The sequence below is a fragment of the Osmerus mordax genome, chromosome 14 (genome assembly GCF_038355195.1).
Source record: "Osmerus mordax isolate fOsmMor3 chromosome 14, fOsmMor3.pri, whole genome shotgun sequence".
Lineage (NCBI taxonomy): Eukaryota > Metazoa > Chordata > Actinopteri > Osmeriformes > Osmeridae > Osmerus > Osmerus mordax.
In genome coordinates, this window is record NC_090063.1 from 9068975 (window position 1) to 9076746 (window position 7772).

Below are 7772 nucleotides of genomic sequence, written 5' to 3' on the forward strand. Positions count from 1 at the left end.
GCCCAATTTCTTCGATTTGATGAAACTTGTTCAACTATGTGAGGCTGCAACATAGTGTAAGAGGGAATGGTGATAGGCTTAGGCAAATGCACTTCACTCTTAGTATCTTAGTAGTAAGGGCAGCAAAAAATGTATGCTTTTTAACCTATGCCATCATCATAAATAATAAATATGCATACTTATTTAAAATATACAGAAATATCAATACCACCCTGAGAAACTGGACCAATCTGCAACCGACGCAACATCCCACAATTTCCACAGAAATTGTACCCTCTCTAGTTTATTTGAATTGACCAACAGCTATTATGTTTTAGGGGAGTCAGTTGGCTGAGCGGTGAGGGAATCGAGCTAGTAATCCGAAGGTTGCCAGTTCGATTCCTGGTCATGCAAACTGACGTTGTGTCCTTGGGCAAGGCACTTCACCCTACTTGCCTCGGGGGAATGTCCCTGTACTTACTTTAAGTCGCTCTGGATAAGAACGTCTGCTAAATGACTAAATGTAAATGTTTTAATATTTGAAAATTAATATGACTAAACACACAAATGCTGTGAGGCAAGGTGAACAGGATTTGTGCTGCATTGTGCAGTAATTAATATATTTTCACAATAGATCTATATTTCCACAGAATAAGAATTAACAACATATCACTGTCGTGAATGTCCCTGGAGATTTCCACTCATGTCAGTTGAGTTTCAGTCCAATCAACAGTAAAGGTAAAAATACTAGACTAAACCAGTACTCAGCTGAGCTCCTGGAGAATCAATAATTACATTTACTGTAACATACTATAATAACAGACACTGGAAATGGAAAATGTTTAGCAAATGCCAGACCACAAACATTTCCACAAAGGAGATTGTTGTTCAAACAGGGAAATAATTATTTATGTTTGTGTGTTTTACTGACATTGACACATCGCATCTCCCAGCACTCCCTCTCCCAGTTATTCCCTTTTATTATTACTCCTGTAGAGCACAGACAGAAACTGACACTAAAACCACACCAGAACCGTGACCCACACCAGCAGCATGTGGTGTGATAGGATGTTAATTGGATTCTCACATTCAGATCCAATTTCAGAGAGCAGAGAGTGTAGGTTCACTCACAATGATTGTTGCTGACTGAAATGTTCCTTATGAAAGTGCTCAAAATGTGTTGGTCCCTGATTTCCTGAATATTGATTTTTATCCTAATATTACCTTGCATTTGAATGAAAGTGTGCTTGTGTGAAGTGACATTTTCTAAACTGAGACCCAATAGCAAAGCCACGGGGTATTGGTGTATTACAACATGCAGTGTCACGGCCACAGTCGTGCCCCCCTGTTTTTGGTTTTGCCCTGCCCTAGTGTTTTCCTGTGTCTGTCATTGTCTTCACCTGTGTCTCGTTCAGTGGTTTCAGTTCTCGTTAGTCTCATCATGTCCACCTGTGTATTGTTTGGTTCTGTGTATTTAGGTTCCTGTTTTGTGTCCAGTCTTTGTCTTGTCCTTACCCTTGTTACCGTGAGTTCCATTTCTGCTTTCCCCGTTTCAAAGAATAAATGTTTTTTGTTACGATGACTGGCTCCCTCTCCCGCGTTTGGGTCCTACCCCCCACACACCGTAACATGCAGATTACAAAACCTCGTCATACATTTTGTTTGGCTGGAAAATATTCTTGTTCCTCCATCTTTAAATATCTGTTTCTCACTCGCTCTCCTCCCCCTTTCTCTTAGGTCATATTCTCATGGCTATGGTGTGCTGGATCCACCTTCCGATGGCCGATTGTTACGCCAGTCAGGGGAGAGGTGAGCTCCAACACTGAAAAGGCAGACATGCCACGTCTAACTCATCTCTAAGGCCCTGTCTCTCTCTCTCTCTGGAAAGACAAAGGGAATGTTGACAGGCTCCTACCGGATTATTACTTCCACAACAGTCGATGACTATCGCTCTCTGGCAACATAACACATCAGAAGAGGTTAGTACAAATGTGCGATTTTAGATTAGAACAGTCAGTGATGAGAAGCATACAAATGTACATCCCGCCAGTTGTGGATGACTTAAAGGGCTACTGTGCAGCTCCTCCTTTACATAATATTAATTTTCAATCTTAATCCTGGTCTTCAGTCAGTACTGAAAGCCCCCACACACATAACAGGCTTCAAAATTGGCATTCTCGACAGTCAGGTGGCTGAGTGGTGAGGGAATCGGGCTAGTAATCCGAAGGTTGCCAGTTCGATTCCCGGTCATTCCAACTGACGTTGTGTCCTTGGGCAAGGCACTTCACCCTACTTGCCTCGGGGGAATGTCCCTGTACTTACTGTAAGTCGCTCTGGATAAGAGCGTCTGCTAAATGACTAAATGTAAATGTAAATCTTACCAAGTGTGTTATATCACAGCCCTGTCGGCTACACCAGCCTTCAGTAATCTAGTCCTCCATAACTCCCAGGGATCTGTACCAAAGACTTGTACTAACAACCTCCCAGGGAATCTGTACCAACATCTCATGGCAAAAAGCAATCAGCCGCACACTGAGCGATGAGGTAACTGATTGACAGGTTGGGGAGGTATAATCAGCAAGCCTTTTCAGCTTTGCCGACTACACTGACACTTCACTGTGATCCGCTGATGCAGGGAAGACACCACAGAGTGAGGGAGTGAGAAAAACTGGAAAGTCAAACGAGAGCGTGAAGATTTAGTTCCTTGTCATTAACTGTTGATGTGAAACAACCTGTGATGTGGAGCTCCATCTTCGGTCGGTTTCTCACGTGCTGTTCATACCCACTCCCCACATTGTCTATGGGATGACGGGTTCAGAAACGACAGCTCCCTTCGTTATCTTGCTAAACAGTCATTGAGCAGCTGATTATGTGGAACTAGACTGGCAGTGCAGGTAGAGCTGGTGCTTGTCCTGTCAGGGACCGACAGACGTTGGGAGGTTCGACGTGGCACGTCTCCAGCTTTTGAAGGTTTTAGGGGCTCACTTTGTCCCAACTGACGTAACTGAACGAGACAGGACACTATGATATCACCCGTCCCCTGACGTTTTGTATGCCCTTGTCATGGAGATTAGACATGAGTGGAATTGACTGAGGAGAAAAGTCATGGCATACTGAATAGGATAGTAAGGCGTAATGACAATTATTCTACAGTATATGAAAGGCAGGGTAGGAAATGTTGAGAAACACTTTTTGACATATTTGCTATCCTGATTGAACCAATAAATCTAAAGGTTTGAAAATAAAATGAAATCAATCCGTCATCTGTGGGCGTCGCAGGACTAATAAACACGACCAAGCATTAAGGTCTGACAGGTACTAATGATTGGATGGCCTTTGGACCAAATGCAATGATTGGATGGACTACTTGTCTGTCTCTCTACATACCTACCGGCATTAGCCAGTTCATGTGTTTTGGAGTAGTGAGGGGGTGGGATATGTTGGGACAAACCCTTTTCAAACTCGAAGCTAAAATTGCATAAAAACAGACACAAAACTGACAAATTCATACTTAGTCACCATGAGTGGTTTACAAACTAAACTTTAGTAAGAAAGAGAAAAAAAGTGATAAAGAGGAGAATACCCCTGTCCAGAAAGAACATTTATCAGTCTCAATCGCACTCTTTATTAAAAGAGCTTTCATGTTTTCTTAATCTGTGCGATTCAAAGGTTTAAAACCAAACAACAGCATGAATGCTGCCATCTGAATGTGAGAAGCCAATTAACATCCTATCAGACCCCGTGCTGCTGGTGTGGGTCATGGCTCTGATGTCGTTTTGATCTCATTTCCTGTCTGCACTCTCCAGGAGGAATGTTTTAAAAGATGGACCAGGGACAGGAAGTGATAGGATGACTGCCTTTTGTGCATGTCAGTGTGAACAGAAATCGTTATTAATGCCTAGAATGAACAAGCACTTGGCTCAGAACCTGTCATAACATACATGTTCCACTGAAGAGCTTCATTGGAGAAAGGCAGCTTAGGCTGAACTCAGTTCAAGGAAGAACTACAATGGAGGAATCTAGAGTGATGAGGCAGAATGATGGTCAGATATTTTAGCTTTTCATCTGTAGGCCGGTGATGCTCGAGTTTGCTCTCCGACTTGAAAACTATTTGAGTTGATGGCAGGGAGATTGACTCGTTAATATCTGACTCCAACTTTGAAAAGTGCATATATCGTTACTTGTAACCTCGAGCGCTTAACAGCCAATGACATATATCTCCAACATAGGAGAGAATCCTTTCTGTGCTTGATCAGGGAACCAATCTCAAAGAAGCATGAACACAACTTTTAATTATTAATTATTCTAAATCTTCCTCAGTTCACCTTCCTCTTCAACTGACTACTCCTCAAGTGGTGTGTGCTAGAAGGTGTGATTTAACATTTAACATCACAGTATAGATGAACTACTGCCCCAGACGACTGTCTGAGTGACCAGTGACAAAGAAGTTTGATGATTCACGCCACTACAGCCCTACACCTCGTAAAGTTAAATTGAAAATATGTTTATTCTAAACAGCCTCAATATTTCTATCCAGGTTGAACAGGTCAACTAATATATGTCGACATGCAATAAATAACTGGTAACTTATTTCCCCAACTTTTTACTTTTTTCAACTTTTAAGTTAAAGTTCCCTTATGTAAATACTGTTTAAAACTCAAATAACTTCATGAGATAAAAAGCTTGTGTGAAATAAATTTAATATAATATTGGTTTTGCACTCTGGAGGCTACAAAATGTTATGATTTCTCCACTATTCTTTATCTTGACTTTAAGTATGGGTTTTCCATTACTGGGAGGAAGTGGGATCACCCAACCCCAGCCTGTCTGCTAACGGCTCAGTTCACTTCACCCGGCTGGGAAGACGGATTTCCAGTGTTCACACTGCTTTCATTAACTGCCAACAAAACCCAACAGACACGTTGTGCCCCCTGTTTGATGTAGAACCTGTCTGGACGCCATAATATTCTAATTTGGAATTCCAGTGATGACAGTATTGGGGCAAAGACAGGACAGAGGGTAGACGTGATTCATCTCCTCCCCTGACAACACAACCTTCAGTCTAACCTGCCTGACAGAGCAGTTGAAAGAGGGAGTGAGGAGAAGAAGGATTCAGTGATGTTGGAGCAGAGATGTTGAGCTGGGTGATGTATCATAGACCCAGCCCACTCCCTGCGTCTCCACACCTTCTCTATCTCTGTCAGCTTCCCGTTCTCTCGTGCGTCACTCTTTGATCCGGGAGGACTTAAATTAGAAGCTGAATATTTACTACCAAGGCTGTGCCACCCGCACCTCATGCCACAGTCGTAATATCCACAACCACAGAGGAAGAGAGCTGGACACACTCTAGTCTCACCAGAGGGGAGGGGGGGGGGTTACATATTCTGGGGAGGAATCTGGGGCCACTTGTTTACACTTGTTTTGCCCAATTATATAGACTGCATGTGTAAGACTCATGAATGTCCATTTGACACCTAGTCACGCGGGGTCGGGTCCAGATGAAACTCAAACATATTCTTTCCTTATAGGTCTACAGCATGCCATACCATAACGACGGTTTACACCTTGTACTAAATGTACAATTGTGAAGGAAAAAAACATATGGTCACAGGCCGAGTGGGGGTTTATTTCCCTACAAGGACAGGTGACCACTTGAGATGGTCATCTCCTGGGGTTTTATGGGTTAATGATGTGATCTTAGCTGCGAGAGGGTGATCCAATGTAATGTAAGGATAACAAATACTGTTTGTTGGTCTAGAGATTCTAGACTGTTGGTCTTGAGTTAATGAATGTTGTACTCTGATTGTACTGAAGGATTGTTGTTTTAAGGAGTGAGCCAATGCTCATGGGACAGCTGCATGTCTGTATTGTGAGTGTGGATGGACCAATGACTTTTGAGAACTGTTTACTCAAAAACGGTGTACTCAAAAACGAAATTGAAGGATGTTCAGGGCCATCAGCTGGGTAATGCTGGTGTCTACTGGATTCTCCGGTTCCACTCTAGAATGCTAAATGGAGCTGTATGGCAATTGTCTTTGTTGTTACTGATGTTACAATTGTTACTGTTCTGTTGCTGTCATACTGTGTTAAACTCTCAATGCTTAAACTCTCAATGATTGATAAACTGTCCATGTCCAATAAATAAACAATCATGATTTGATGTAAAGTTAAAATGTACTCCCCATTTCATTAATCAAATGAACTACATCTCACAAATTTAGTTTCATCTTGGGTGGATATAAAGATGAAGACTTTTACAAAAGCTGAGTGTGTATATGCAGTTTAAACTTAATTCAACAATGATCATTTAAAATAAGGACTGTAACCGTAGTCAGATGCACGAGGGACGTACGTTAAGGAGATGAGGATTCCAGAATCCTTCAGATGATAAAGATCTCTTTGTGACCTCATCAGCACCACATCAAAGTCTGATAGATCCTGACAGAGTTTTTGCCTTATCAAAGAACGTTATCTACAACTCCCAGACAGCTGATAAGGTTTGTCATTCACACTCCATTAGAAGTCTCCTCGTCTTAACACACCTGCTGGTTAAAACGTTGACAGACCTTCAGACGGCTTTACAACAGAGTGACTTCCTGTATATTAACCAGGTCTGTAACAGTTTGTGCTGAACGTGAGTTGAACAATTCTCAAATTCCACCATACTGAACCATTTTGCAAAAAAAAAAAAAAACAATCGGCGCAGGGTTCAATTCTGTTGACATTAAAACAGCTCACTATACAAACTAAAAATGTTGTTACTCCTCTTAATGTTTGTCAAGCAGACTAAACCAGTTCTATTATAAGTATGTGTACTTTATTACAGCAATGGATTTGCAATTTTTGCATACTTTGACAAGTATAACCTTTGGTCATGATTCATAACAAGGTAAATTAACGATTATGTTTAATCTATTCAATTAAACGTAAATGAAAATATCAATTTCAAACATCCTTTTAGATAATAAGCATATAAACACTAAACAGATGCTGTGTTGAAATAATAACAGGAAATGTAAAGGAAAGAGTAACACACACACATCTCGCTAAAGCAGCTTGAACATAAATGAATCATTTTAAACACTCGAGGCAGTTTCATGTGAATTCACAGGAGAGAGAAATCTAAAAAATAATTACAGCTAATTAAGGAGCTGGAGACACACATCCAAACAATTCCTGAACATGGAAACTGCCAAATCAAATGATAGCATTTTAGAATATGTGCAGGTTCAAGAACCTGTCTTCCATTGGTGAAGCAAATCATTTTTTTTTTCTCCAAAACTCAATAAAAGCTTCTTGCTGTTGGGACCAGTATAAAAGATGGCATCGGGGTATTATGGACGAAAGAGGGAGAAAGAAAGGAGAAAATAAACAAGTTTGTGTCAGTGTTGGTTTTGTTTATGGGTATGAACATCTATTGTACATAGACAGACATTCAAATACGTATGAATGGAGTGCGGGAGAAGGTTGTTTTCACCTCGTGGTGAATCGCTCCACAGAAGAGAGCAGATGCAGCCTCGGGTAGGGGGCAACAAGGGAGGATGGAGGTGATAACACAAGGCCATCTTGGTCCTGCTCCAAGCCTCCACAGATGGAGGTGAGAACCAGGGATGATCTGGCACAAAGAGAGAAGCTAATCAGAGCTGGACAGACTGGAGACCACAGTCCACAGCAGGGATGTTATCAGGGGCCCACACGCAAACATAGATAAGCACTATCCACACTGAGGCAGCATATGGAGTTGGGTCCACAGTACTTTTGGCAACAAGTAGTTTTGGGAGCAGAGATAAGCC

General features: G+C 41.6%; 1 long non-coding RNA gene across 1 annotated transcript; it reads left to right on the forward strand.

Annotated features, from left to right (window-relative positions):
• The first annotated feature begins 1740 nt into the window (after positions 1-1740).
• LOC136956987 (uncharacterized) lies at positions 1741-6109 on the forward strand. Its single transcript, XR_010878255.1, has 3 exons — positions 1741-1788; positions 1868-1958; positions 5508-6109. It is a non-coding gene; the product is annotated as an uncharacterized lncRNA (long non-coding RNA).
• The last annotated feature ends 1663 nt before the right edge of the window (positions 6110-7772 follow it).